At 44.6% G+C, this 13424-nt stretch overlaps 1 long non-coding RNA gene across 1 annotated transcript in view; it reads right to left on the bottom strand.

Moving 5' to 3' along the window:
• Window positions 1-11340: 11340 nt before the first annotated feature.
• The window catches only part of LOC125914012 (uncharacterized), a 2491-nt gene continuing 407 nt past the window's right edge, over window positions 11341-13424 (bottom strand). Inside the window, exon 2 of the long non-coding RNA XR_007455178.1 lies at window positions 11341-11754. This is a non-coding gene — a long non-coding RNA (uncharacterized LOC125914012). The remainder of the gene's footprint in view (window positions 11755-13424) is intronic.

The following is a 13424-nucleotide window of genomic DNA, read 5'->3' as shown; positions in this document are numbered from 1 at the left end:
ATTTACAAGTTCTGTAATTGTTATCACATTTGGGGAAAGGTCCTATACAAATATGGTTAAATTAGGATCTTGAGATGGGAAGAGTGTCCTGGATTGAGATAAGAAAAGGGCCTGGATATATATCACAAGTGTTCCTGTGAGAAAGACACAGGGAGATTATACATACACACACACACACACACACACGCACATGTACGCACACACGTGTGCGCACACACACACACACACACAAACACACCGGAGATGACCATATGAAGGAGAAGGCAGAAATTGGAGTGATGGAGCCACAAGCCAAGGAATTATGGCCACCACCAGCAATAGGAAAAGGCAAGGAATGGATCTACTTAGAGCCTCTGGAAGAAGTTTGGCCCCCCACTAACACATTGATGTTGGCCCAGTATTGGTGATTTCTGACCTCTGGCCTCCTGAACTGTGAGGGAATAAATTTCTTTTGATTATTGCTGTCCAGTCTGTGATTTGTCACAGCTGCCACAGGAAACTCATACATAAAGTCAGTACTCTACTCTGGAATGACTGGACATTGCAGATCTGGCTTCCTAAGGAGTTTGTTACTAGAGTTAGAGCTCTCAGCCTCCCAGTCTCCCTGCTCCCCTTCCTTACTTGCTCTGATCACAGGGTGGGCAGTACTTTTTTGGTGGTCCATCTGTCTTGCCCTGAGGGGCTCTGTAGTCTTGACCATTTCCAACACCCATGAAGGTCAGGCATCCTTGCTGGTACCTCTCCCTTTGCCACTCACTTGACTTCTACGTTTAAGCCTCACCAACAGGCTTCTATCACTTCCAGGTCCTGCCATCTCTATTGCTACCACAGAACCCCCTTCTTCCCTGCCTCCCCAACCTGGCCCTAGCTTAGAGGAGAGCCACCCACTGAACTTTTTGATGATCCTGGTGCTTCTCTGCCAGCACATTCCTCATTGCTCAAGTAAATGCTGTGTCTGCCAGGCCCTCCTGAGAATCATCTACCCTGGGGAGCTGTCCAGCCTTACCTGGTAGAGCCACTCCTGCCAAATGCTTCTGAAGCCATCATTTTCTCAGTCTTTCTAAGGGTCATCGTCCTGGCGGTGAGCTTGCAGATTGTCTCAACATCCTTGGCAGTTAAGAGTGCTTCTAATAGGGCTTCTAATAATAAACTCCCTTCATCCAAACTGAGTTTCTGCCCCTTGATCCTGCACCCTCACAATCCAGCCCTGTGCATGCTCTTCCAGTTCCTACCGTATATAATTGATTGGTTGTGCAGCTCCTATGCCCCTGTACACCCTCTTGTCCTGGTTTTGTGCTGACATAATCCTACTTATTGGCCCACAGGCCTGCATGACAGGAAGGGATGGATCCACTCCCCGCCGGGGGGTGGTGAATATTATTTCAGAGCACAAACTTCTGTACCATCTCCAAGCAATGGCAGGGTAGGGATGAGCCCTAAATTAAGAGGGGGTCACTTCTGTCAGCTTGTATATCTCAGGGGAATTATTGATTCAAGACTTTTGGGCGCTTGGATCCACATGGCTCCTTCTTGTGGCTCAGGACCTGTAGTTATCCATTCAGGGCCCTGACTGGCATATAGCAAAGCTGCCTGGTGGAGAGATCACTGCTTTCTGGAGGTCTGCTACTCTGAGGACTGAGTTCTGGGCCTCAGCTTTCCCCGACCTCTGCACAGGTAGGATGCCTTTTTCAACTAATAAGGAGGACTTTTGGCTTTCATTCGAGGCCTGTCCTTGCTGATTTGTACTCCCAGCCTTTTACGTTTTGCAAATTATCAATTGCACTTAGCAAGACTCTTATAACAGTGAAAGCAGTAGGGTTGTCCCCACACTCTTCAAAAGTACCCGTTTCCTTGTATTTCTCAATTGCCTGACACGTGGCCCTGCTTTTGCATATTGTCCTACAGGTAAACCACCTCTGTTCCCCTCCAGTAAAAATTTAAACAATTACATTACTCTATGTTCTCCTATCCCTAAACCCCTAGTTGGAGTCTTCATTGCTCTCAGAATCTCATTTCTGTGTCTCCTTTCTCAGACATACCTGCCCCTAGAGTAGTTCAGGACTGTCCTAGTTTTAGGCCTGACTGCTCCCTGTCCTGAAATACCCATAAGTCTCAGGCAAACCAGGCTAATTAGTCACCCTCGTGATGCCACCTGTCGTGGGCCAGGTCTTCCTGGACACCGATGCTGAGGTGGAAGTGAGCACATAGAAGAGTGCTGTTGGTGTCACCCCTGCCCCATGCAAAGGAAGAGAAGAAGCAGGATCAGGGAATGAGCCCCCGTGGTGTGACACTTCAGCCCCTCCCAGGGGCACTCGCCCAGTCAGAGACGGACATGCAGAAGACAAAAGGAGGACAGTGCCTGAGAAGAATAAAGGGGAGAGAGAGCAGGAGTCAGCAAGGAGAGCCTACAGACAGCAGTGGAGATGTATCCCCTGAGAAGAGAGAAGGGTGCAGAAGGAGGATTAGAGAGTAAGAGCCTCCAAACTCAGAGCAGCAGTGAGAAAATCTCAACCTGCCCGTTGGGGAGCTCCAGAGCAGAGGTAAGCATAGAGAAATCCCAGTTTTGAGAATCGGCGAGGCCTTTCACATTGACATGCTCAGTCACTGCCAGGCAACTGCCCAGGAAGCACATCCCTTAACTAGAAAGCTAAGGCAGATCCTGAAGATACCTGTACTGACATCCTGGAGGCAGGTTTCCTTAGGCAGGCAGATCTGAAAGGCTCATCTGTGGTTGCCCTACTTGGGCTATGGTGTAGTCTTAGCCAACTCCAGGGGCGTTTCTGGAGCTGAGACAGCCCTTCGCGTGTTCCCATATTACAGCAGGACAGCCTGGACTGTATACTGGTGCATCCAACAATCACTACATGCAGGCTGCTCCGGAGAGGGACATGACTTTGAGAGGGCAAATCCCTCCTGGGAGAGAAGTTTCAGGAGAACACTGGAAGGTGAGGACTCTCTGTCCCTCCAGCATCAGGGATGACATGACTTTCATGGAATCTGGGCCACTCATCATAGCATCCGCTTCATTGGCCCAGCAGCAAATGGTCATTTTCACTTCTCTCAGTCAACAAGCTCCTATAAAGGCTAGGAATGAGAAGTCTTATGGAGCAGGGAACACACAGAACATTTCCACTATAACATACTACACATTTAAAAACTTCAAGCATGTGAACCCCTTGTTCAACTTGGGAAGCGTCTCAGGAATTGGGGGCGGGGGGAAGAGCCTGCAAAACTCATGTGTCTGTTGCTATAGGCATGTTTAGAAATCAGCATATCCTCAGAAATTGAATAACAATAAAATGCCTGTGCATAAATAACAGGGTCAGAGACCTGCCACCAGACTGGAAGTTGTGCTGGATGGGGTGCCAACCCCCGTTGTCTGGGGTCCACAAGGCAGAGGTCCCATGGAGGTCAGTAGAAGGTACTGGATGCTTCCTGCAAGAAGTAAGCAGAGGGTTTCTCTTTAGTGATATATTACTGGTGGATTTTCAGGCACTCCAAGATACAGGAATCACTATCTTATTTAATTTGTTCAAGAATAATTTGCCCACACAATCAATCACGATGCAAACATAAGAAGTACAATGGTTTCAAATTAAGAAATAAAATGATAATTTGAATTAGACATGATTTATAACCTATAAAAACAAAGTGAATTTCCTGGATGACATTAAAAACTAATTTGCTGTACACCTGAGTTTTATCAGTGGGAGGGCATAAAACAAAGGAAGCTTGTACAGTACAAATTAAAAGGGCACAATAGTTGGGGAAGATCTCAAAATGTATGATATGCAGAGGTATCACATTCTTACCATCACTATAACAATCTATCATAAGCTTAGGGGCTTAAAATAATAGAAAATTATTTTCTTACAGTTCTGGGAGCCCAGATTCCAAAATGAGGCTGACAGGACTGAAATCAAAGAGTCAGATGGGCTGGCTCCTTCTGGAGTTTCCAGGGGAGCATCGGATATCTCACTCTTCCAGCTACTAGAGGCCACCAGAATTCCACGTAGCTGGTAGCTATGTGATGCTAGTTGCTGCTCTGTGGTCACCACGCTTTCTCCTTTTCCGTCCTCAGGTCTGCCTCTGAGGTCTGCCTTCCTCTTAGAAGGACACTCATGATTACATTCTGGAGCACCAGATAATCCAAGATAACGTGCCTTGACTTTCTGTTAGTCAGGGTTCTCCAGAGGAGCAGAACCAATAGGAGATACATAGATCCACATACATATATGATTATGTGATTCTGGAGGGTGGGAATTTCCACAATCTGCAAGCTTGGAGACCCAGGGAAGCTGTTGGTGTGATTCAGTCTGAGGCTGAAGATCGGAAAACCAGAAATGCCGATGTTGCAAATCCCAGTCCGAGAACAGAAAAAGATGGCGTAAGACGTTCCAGCTCAATAGTGAGACAGGAAAAAATAAAAGTCAAGTTCCTCCTTCCTCGGCCTTTTGTTCTATTCAGGCCCTCAATGGATTGGAAGGTGCCCACCCATATGGGGGAGAGCATCCCACTTTGCTGAGTCCACCAGTTCAAATGCTAATCCCTGGAATTCATCTGGAGACACCCTCACAGACATACCAGAAAATCATGTTTAATTTGGTCTCCCCATGGCCAGTGAGGTCAGCATGTAAAATGAACTGACACAGTCCCTACCTCAAGATCCTTAATCACATCTGCAAAGTGCCTTTTACCGTAGAGGTAACATTCACAACTTCCAAAGGTTAGAACTGGATATCTTTGGGGGCTAATACTCAGGCCACCACACCTACTGAGGTGCATGTGCAGGAAACACTCTGAGGGGCTGTTCTCAATCTGTTTTGCACAGTCGTGCCCTAATATATTCCAGAAACGGGAGCTCTCTGCAACCAATGTTTAGAAGTCACTATTAAACGGCCTGTTGTTTTCTTTAGCTAATTCCAATACTCAGGGAAACCTGGGAGGCTATTTGTACTGTTTGAGCCTCCACAAAGGGAGAACTCCAGGAAAAGAAAAGTTCCAGAAATACCCACTGGTACAATCCTGTCCTGTTCACAGTCGAGCTCGTAGTGCTCTTGTCATTACCTAAGCAATGAGCCACCCAGCCACCCCACTTGCTATTGCTTCCATTCAAAGAAGTATTAACAGGACGTTTTCCTTACACAATTAAAGAAATTTTAGGAAATCGCCTATGTATTCTCACACTTGTCCCCAGCAGGTTTATTTTTTAAGGCTTCCATTCCTCCCATTGCAGGCATGGAGGGGTTTCCAGTGTGAAGTCCCCAGGACATCCTGGGCAGTGCCTCTCAACCTCCTGCTCCTTCCTCCTTTGATGTCTGCAAAGATGCCAGGCCCAGCCCCTGGCCAGAGTTACAGAAACAAAGGACAAAATGACCAGGATGTGATGCCACCAGGGAGAGGAGAGCCTCTCCCGCCAGTCCCTGTGAAGTGGCTGCTTCTCCGGGAGGAGAAAATAAGAAGCATGAAGCACCACTGGAGGCCCAGATCTGTTTGCAAGTTCCCTAGTGGACTGAGCAAACATTAATGATACACGGGGATGTGCTTATTTCTTTTCTTTCATCTAGCTGGATAACTGGAATCAGGCCAGGAGAGTGGCACACCAGACAAAACCACCAGCTTTTTTTTTTTTCCACGGATGGGACAAAAGAACCAATTGGGAAATATTTCACTGAAATGAAGAGACCAATGCATGTGCAAAGCTTGGTACAGGGACAGTGGGTTGGGGTCTGTGGGAAGGCAATTCTGTGCAGAGCCCGTCCCTCTGGACAGGTCTGTCCCTCTAATTCTCCCCCATTTCTGTCCCAGGAAGTACTGTTGGAGTGTCAGGTCAAAGGAGAGACCCTAAAGGGAGGGTCTCATCTATCCCCCCTTCTCTTTATTCCTTCTGCAAATCTTGAAGGCTTTCTTGTTACCAGAGCTTTGGCAATGGACTTGCAGAAGAATGACCCCAATAAAGGGCCATCTTGAACAGAATGTGGTGAAATCAAAGTTGAATACATGGGTGTCGCCTGTGATATGGACCAGTTGGTTTAGGGGGAATTTAACTATCAGTTTGTGCTTGGAGCATCTTGAATGCACCAGACAAGACTCTTTGGATCCCCTGCTCGTGACTTCCATGCATCGGATGGCATCCATATTCTGGGCCCTGTTACTCAGAAGAGATGGTCTTATTTTCCCAGAGACCTGTGACCCAGAGAGGATTCCTTGTGTCCTTCATTAAGAGCCAGAAGAAGAATTCAGAGAGAAACCCAGCCACAGAAGCAGAAATGTCCCGGTACAGAAAGAAGCAGGGATAAGAGTAGGGAAAAGCCCCATGAGCTCAGAGCAGAGTTTGCTCTCACTTCCCTGGTGGGCTAAGTACCAGCACTCAAATATGACACATAGTCATAATCTGCCTTGTCCTCAGGGTGGAGCCTGGAGATGGTAGGGAAGCTGGGCTGCTGGATCTTGAGCCAGAGAAATGGTACGAGATTCCAGAAGGCTAAGAACCGACAGTATCAATTGGAGTTTAGAGGCAGTGCCTGGGCCTCATTGGTGCCAGGACACCTCATGATATCCCCAGGCTCACTGCTGCTTCCAGAGCTTCTGTCCCAGAGCCCTGGATGCTGAGGAACATTGAGTCAGGGCAGACTGAGCCCCAAGCTTGAAAGCAAAAACAAAGATAGTTGGTAAGTTTAGGACCAATGCCCTAATTGAGCAAGAATAAGTTCACCCAAAAACAACAATGGAGTATTTCATTTAGAGCCCACCTCCTGAGCCCACAGCTGCGCAGGACGGCCCTGGGTGGGGTTGTTTATCCCACCAGGCTGCCCAGTTTTGGAATGGAGACTGGAGAGTGGGTTTCATGCCTATCTGCTCACCGAGCCTTGACCATTTTCACTGCCCTATCTGGTTCCAGACCCTGAGTCTGGGGCCCTCCAAAATGTTGTGCTTCCTGGGACCCTCGACAGGAAGGTATGGTTGAAAGATCTGTTTCAAAATAGATCTGAGGCAGAGTCCCAAGGGAGACAGAGCTGCTGAGCAGAGGTTACTCAAAGGAGAAGAGCTGAAACCACAGGACTCCAGAACTGTAAGTCCAAGTTCATTCAGGGGTTCCACAACAGTCCAAACAAACGTTCATGATATATATATCTATATAGTAAGTCATTCCTTCATCTCTTTCTGTCATTGAAATCTCAGGAGCAGTTTAGAGCACCAGTGAGCCTAACCCTCACCCTCCCTAGGAGACCGGGCAGAGCCCTGGATGGTGGTGAGGGACCCTGGTGCCCAAACAAGGGCTCCTTGCTGTGTCCCTGATTGTGGCTGCATCTGCCATACAGAGGTAAACACACTGCTTACCGTGGCTTCTCCTAGGCCACAGTCCTAGCAACACTACCACCCTCTCCCCTACCCTTGGAAACGGGTTGTGTCGGACTCATCCCTGTCTTACCTGCTGTGATGCACATAATAAATAGATGCCCAGGGGCTCAATCTCCAATATGGTGGCCACTAGCCACACGTGGTTATTAAGCACTTGAAATATATCTAGTGACCCTGTGGAATTGAATTTTTAATTTAACTCGATCTAAATTTAAATTTAAAATATGACCATTCGGTTATCGTTTGGAGCAACTTGAGTATGTGAATGAATCTACTTTTTCAACCAAATTTTATGAAATCTAAATACAGATCAAGCATTACTGATGAAAATTTAGCCATGAACTGAGATTGCAATGAACTGAGAAAGATTTAGAAGACTTAGTACCAAAAGAATGAAGGTAAAATATCACAGTAATGATGTTTAAAATATTGACTATATGTTGAAATAGTAATATTTTGAATTCATTATAACCCAGTATGTGTTCTACATTTAATAATAAAATATATTATTGAAATTAAAAAAGAAATTCTTGCCAGAGTCCTCCCCTTTTAGAGACCATATTCCAGACACATCATTATGCATCCAAAAGAGTGTTTGCCCATATAAATTAGGCATAATTCATTAGTCCCAGATTTTAATGCTGTGTTCATAATTCTCTGCCTCAGCACGCCCAAAGTATTATAAAGTCCATGAAAGCATTGCTAGGTAGTTATTGAATGAATAGAAGAAAATAAATATTACATATATTTATGATTGTATATGAAGAGGATTATATTGTATATGCTTAGCTGTACTTGATTATTTTTTTTACACCTAACAGTGGAGACGTTGCAAATTTAACACGGTGCCTGAAGACTTCTTAGATATTTTTTTTCATATTTGCTTCTCTCTCATTCTTCCTAATGTCAAGGGGTCAAGATGAAGTTCCAGGTGTTACCTTTGACCCTCACTCACCCTTATGACCTGAATCCTCTCCAAAAGCAAGCCCTGCTGTTCTACCTCCAGGATGTCCTCAAAACCAGAGAGGCAAGCCAGGATCTCCCACGAGAACCACATAGCAACCATAGGGACCTTGAAATGTACCTGAGGTTATGTCATAACCCTACTCACAAACTCTGTATTAGCATGGCTTGTAGGAGATTCAATAATAATATAACTATATAAATAGAAAAGAATCACCACCAAGCATCTCACCACTTGGGAAAAGCCATGTTTTTATTGTTTTGTAAACAACTGTTCCAAGTCAGCTGTTCTCAAACTTTTTGGTTCCAGTATCTTTTTATACTCCTAAAGATTATGGAGTTACCCCCAAAGATTTTGTTCGTGTGGATAACATCTTTCAACGTTTACCAGATTAATTAAAATTGAAAAACATTTTTAAAATGTTTACTTTAATTATACATAACAATACTAAGCAAACCACAGGTAAATAAATATAATTTATACGTATTTTATTATATGCAAGTGTACCTCAGATATATTGTCAGTTCAGTTCCAGACCACTGTAATAAAGTGACTATCACTAAATTAATATCACAAATATCAATAAAGAGAGCCAAATGAATTTTTTGGTTTCCCAGTGCATATGAAAGTTATGTTTACATCATACTGTAGTCTATTAAGTGTGCAATAGCATTATGTCCAAAAAAACAATGTACATACCTTAATTAAAAATACTTTATTGCTCAAAACAGCTAACCATCATCTGAGATTTCAGTGAGTTGCAATCATTGTCGCCACAAAAATATAATAATAATGAAAAAAGTTTTCAATATTGTGAGAATTACCAAAATGGGGCACAGAGACACAAAGTAAGCAAATGCTATTGGAAAAATGACGTAGACAGACTTGCTCAATGCAGGGTCATCACAAACCTTCAATTTTTAAAAACAAACAAACAAAACCAAAAACCCAGTATCTGCAAAGTACAATGAAATGAAATAGGACTATATTCAAAGACTAGAAAAAAAATGAGGCATTGAATTTTTTTTCCTTTCCGCAAATCTTTTTAATGTCTGGCTTACTGTAAAACTGTTGGATGTGCACATTGACTTCTGCACTAAGTCTGTTGCAACATGTTGCGTTGGTTGATGTGTGTAAAGAAAAGCTTCCCTCACAGAGATTGGAGGCACAGAGGAACCCTTTGTACTGAAGCGATCCCAAGAAAGAAGTGCATGAAGGTGTGAGGCCTGGTTTTAGGGCAGTGGTCAGAGAGCAGAGGGGAGGGGCTAGTGTGGGGCAGAAGAATGGTCAGTCACCTAAATGTTCCCCTGGCTGATGCCCATGAACTAAGAGAAGTATGACAGCAGGGACACTGAAAGCTTAAGAGCAAAGTCTCCTACCTCTTGCTATTCCCATAGTGAAACTTGCTGAGCTTTCTCACAAGAGGCTTTAACAATGGATTTGAGCTTAAAAATAGGATTGGAAGTCTCCTTATTTGAGGACAGTAGAGGATGCATCCTGTGATGACTTTTGCATAATCTCTTCCCCTAGAATTTAGGAAGACCTGTGATTTGCTCCTACTCAATAAGCACTGCAAAGGTGATGAGATGTCTCTCCTTGATTAGGTTACATTAAATGGAAAACATGGCTGGATGTCACTCCTGTGATTACATTATGTGCTGTAAGATTCCCTCTTAATGAGATTTTGCTATTTACACCAACGTGGATGAACCTAGAGGGCATTGTGCTAAGTGAAATAAGTCAGACAGAAAAAGGAAAACATCATATGATTTCACTTATACGAGGAATCTAAAAATACAAAACAAATGGAAAAAACAACAACAACAAAAAACAAAACTACAGAGAATAAGCTGGTAGTTGCTAGGTAGGGGCTAATCGGTGATGGAAAGTGGGAGGTATAGACTTCGAGTTATGGAATGCATAAGTCATGGGGATGAAATGTATAGAATAGGGAATACAGTAGGGTATTGTAAAAGTCTTGTACAGTGACAGATGGCAGTTACACTTGTAGTGAGCAGAGCAAAATGTATAGAGTTGACAAATCACTATGTTGCACACCTGAAACTAATATAACATTATGTGTAAACTACACTATGTTTAAAAATATAATATCTTATACATTACTACACATTATATGTAATATAATAAATACAAGTAATATATAATAAAAGTAGAATAATATATATTTTTAGAGATTCCATCTTAGCAAACTGGAAAGAGGTCCCCCTGCTGGTCAGGAAGAAGCAAACAGCCATGCCTATGGAGAGAGCCATGTGGCAGGATGCTGTAGGCCACCTCTAGAAACCAGAAACACCGACAGCCAAAGGCCCTCAGAAAGCCAGGGCTTCAGTCATATAGCAGCAAGGAAATGAATTCTGCCAATCAACTTGCAAGCAGATTTTTTTCTCAGTTGAGCTACTGGATAGAACGCAGCAGCCACCATACTTTCATTTCAGCTTGGAGAGACACCGAGCAGGAGACCCTGCTAAACTGATCCAGGGAAAGTGGAGTAATAAATGAGTATTGTTTCAAGCCACTAGATTCGTGGTGGTTTACTACCCAGCAATGGAAAACTGGATAATAATTCCTGGATCGTCTGGGTCACTTTGGTCTAAACCAGGTAGAGACAGGTAAGATGGAGGGAGACTTTTGTTGCTGAGTGCTGGAGTGCCCGGACCCATGGACCCATACTGAGGTGCAGAGGGATGTATTCAGGTGACATGGTCCCTGAACTGTCTCAGCCCAATGAGAAGCCCTTGTTCTTCCCATAATCTTACCACTGAAGAGGGAGACAGTCTGCATCCCAAGGCCCAGAAGAAGGAGGGAGCTTTTATTTTTGCGAAGCTTTGTCCCCTGGGAAACTGTTTTTCTTTCCCACATCATCATAAAGAGCAACAGGAATTGTATGGGGTCCCCTTCCTGAAGCACCTACGCCCCTGGGGTGATGAGCAGAAAGGACAGGAGAAATCACAGCCTGACTGCTTGGTTGGTGTAAAGGTCTGGAACACTGCAGGTTTTAATCTTCATCTTTAATAGTTTTCATCTTTGACCTTTTAAGCTTCAATTCCCAGTGGGCTTGGAGCACCGCAGATAAATGCTATGACTATCAGTGATAATCAGCCTCGCCCGCAGGCTGCAGTCCAGCGATGGTCAAGGACCCAGTATCGCCACACCTGGAGCCTGAGAATAGAGCTGGAATCCCTGAAGGCAGAGGACTCACAGCATCCATCTGGAATATGGGGGCCATTCCCGCTCGTTGTTGGTGCCAGAAGACAGGGTTGTAGATTCTAGTATGGCTGCTGCTTCTGTGCAGGAGATGCAACAATCTGTCTCAAAGTCCCAGACACGGAGGGAGGCTGGGTCAAGGAAGAACTGGGCCCAGGACGCAGAGAGGGAGGAGAAATGCAGAGAAGGTGACCCAGGTGAACCTGGGAAGAGGCAGAGAAGCGTCAGTCCAGGTACCCACATGACCTCTTCCTTGACACTCACCTGTGTCCTAAGTGAGGCGGGGAAGGGAAGGGAAGTGGAGCCAAGGCCATGGTGAAGACACCCCAGAGCTCTTCCTCCTCAGACCCCAATACTCGGGCAGGGCACACAAGACTTTCTTATCCCCTCTGCATAGTTTGAGATGCAAGGGGGCTCTCCATACAAGTTTGCTCCTGAACTCTGGTGATTCTTAATTCCTCCTCTGCCCCAGGCCCTGAGGCTTAGCACCCAGAGGAACATGAAGATGACCTACCCCAGGCAGGAAAGGTGTGGGGGACCTAAGTCCTCTTCCCAAGAAATTACTTTGAGGCCAGATCTGTGGGGCCTGGAGCTACAGAAGTACCACCTCCAGGGATCAGTGAGCACTTGGCCTTCTAGTGAGTTTCCCTCTATTTTTTTCGTAGTTCTAAAATAAAAATAGCTCTATTTTCATCGCTGGTCAAGAAAAAAATATGATAGAAAAAGTTCCAATAAATACAGAAAGGCATTTTAATATACCCAGTGTTATTTTAGTGACCATCTTCTGGACACCTTGGCCTGCTTATTTTGTGTGTCTCCCAGAAGGTAGAGCCCATGTAACTTTCACTTCCTCCCAGGAATACTGTAAACATTCATAAAGATTACTTGAAGCAATGAATGAATGAATGGAATATTCATGTTTTAATTTTATGTGAAGAGGACTGCATTGTATGATCAATCATGTGATCTGCATTTTGCTTTCAAATATTACAGACATCATCTCATCTTTTCAGTGTATCAATTGCAGTCAACACCAAAACAGCAATCAGGCCTCAGGGCTCCTGAGCAACTGGGAGGAGCCTGCCAGCCTTTGTAACTTTGCATACCAGCCCCTTTGTTTTCTTCAGAGAGTTAGTTACAACTTGCCACTTTAAAACAATGGTGTTCTTGTTTTGGGGTCTTTTTTTTTTTTTCTTTCAGTTTTCATCCTAAACTTAAAGAGCCAGAGACTGAGTATATCTGCCTGAGGGTTGCATCAGTACCACTCAAGGACAAATGTTTGTTGAACGAGTCCAGAAGACCAGAGGAAGGAGAGGCTGAGTGTCTCCAGATCCAAGCACGAAAAACTTGAGTTTTAAATGAGCTCTGTTCTAGGTGACTAACGTAGATCCAATGGGGATCAAGGTAATGACCTCATTTGCATGTACCTATGTATTCACACACTCTCTTCAGCTCTGCTATACCTCACAGGCATAGGGATATCTGGGGGAATGGCAAGGTAGACCCACAAAAACCACCCAGCCTTTACTTCCCTGTTACTCTCAGCCACCAGGACCTTCCTGCGGCCTGTGGTAACAGATTTAGGACCCTCTACATGACCAAGGCACAATGCCCGACCCTACCTCCCTTTCCAGAAAAAACACAATCTCAAAGTGTGAGGAGGTATAGTCCCTTAGGCCAGTGTGAAGGAGGCATGGGGCCGCCCCCTTGTGCTTATTTAAAAAAAAAAAAATGTTTATTTATTTATTTAGAGAGAGAGAATGAGACAGAGGCAGAGAAAGACTCTCAAGCTGAAACGCCCAGAGTCTAAGAGACCCCCAAAAACAAACCACCAGAGTCCAGAGTCAAAGCTAAGCAGCAAGGGTCATTTATT

Source organism: Panthera uncia, assembly GCF_023721935.1.
Source record: "Panthera uncia isolate 11264 chromosome D3 unlocalized genomic scaffold, Puncia_PCG_1.0 HiC_scaffold_8, whole genome shotgun sequence".
NCBI classification, from domain to species: domain Eukaryota; kingdom Metazoa; phylum Chordata; class Mammalia; order Carnivora; family Felidae; genus Panthera; species Panthera uncia.
This window is presented reverse-complemented; position numbering and strand designations above follow the sequence as displayed.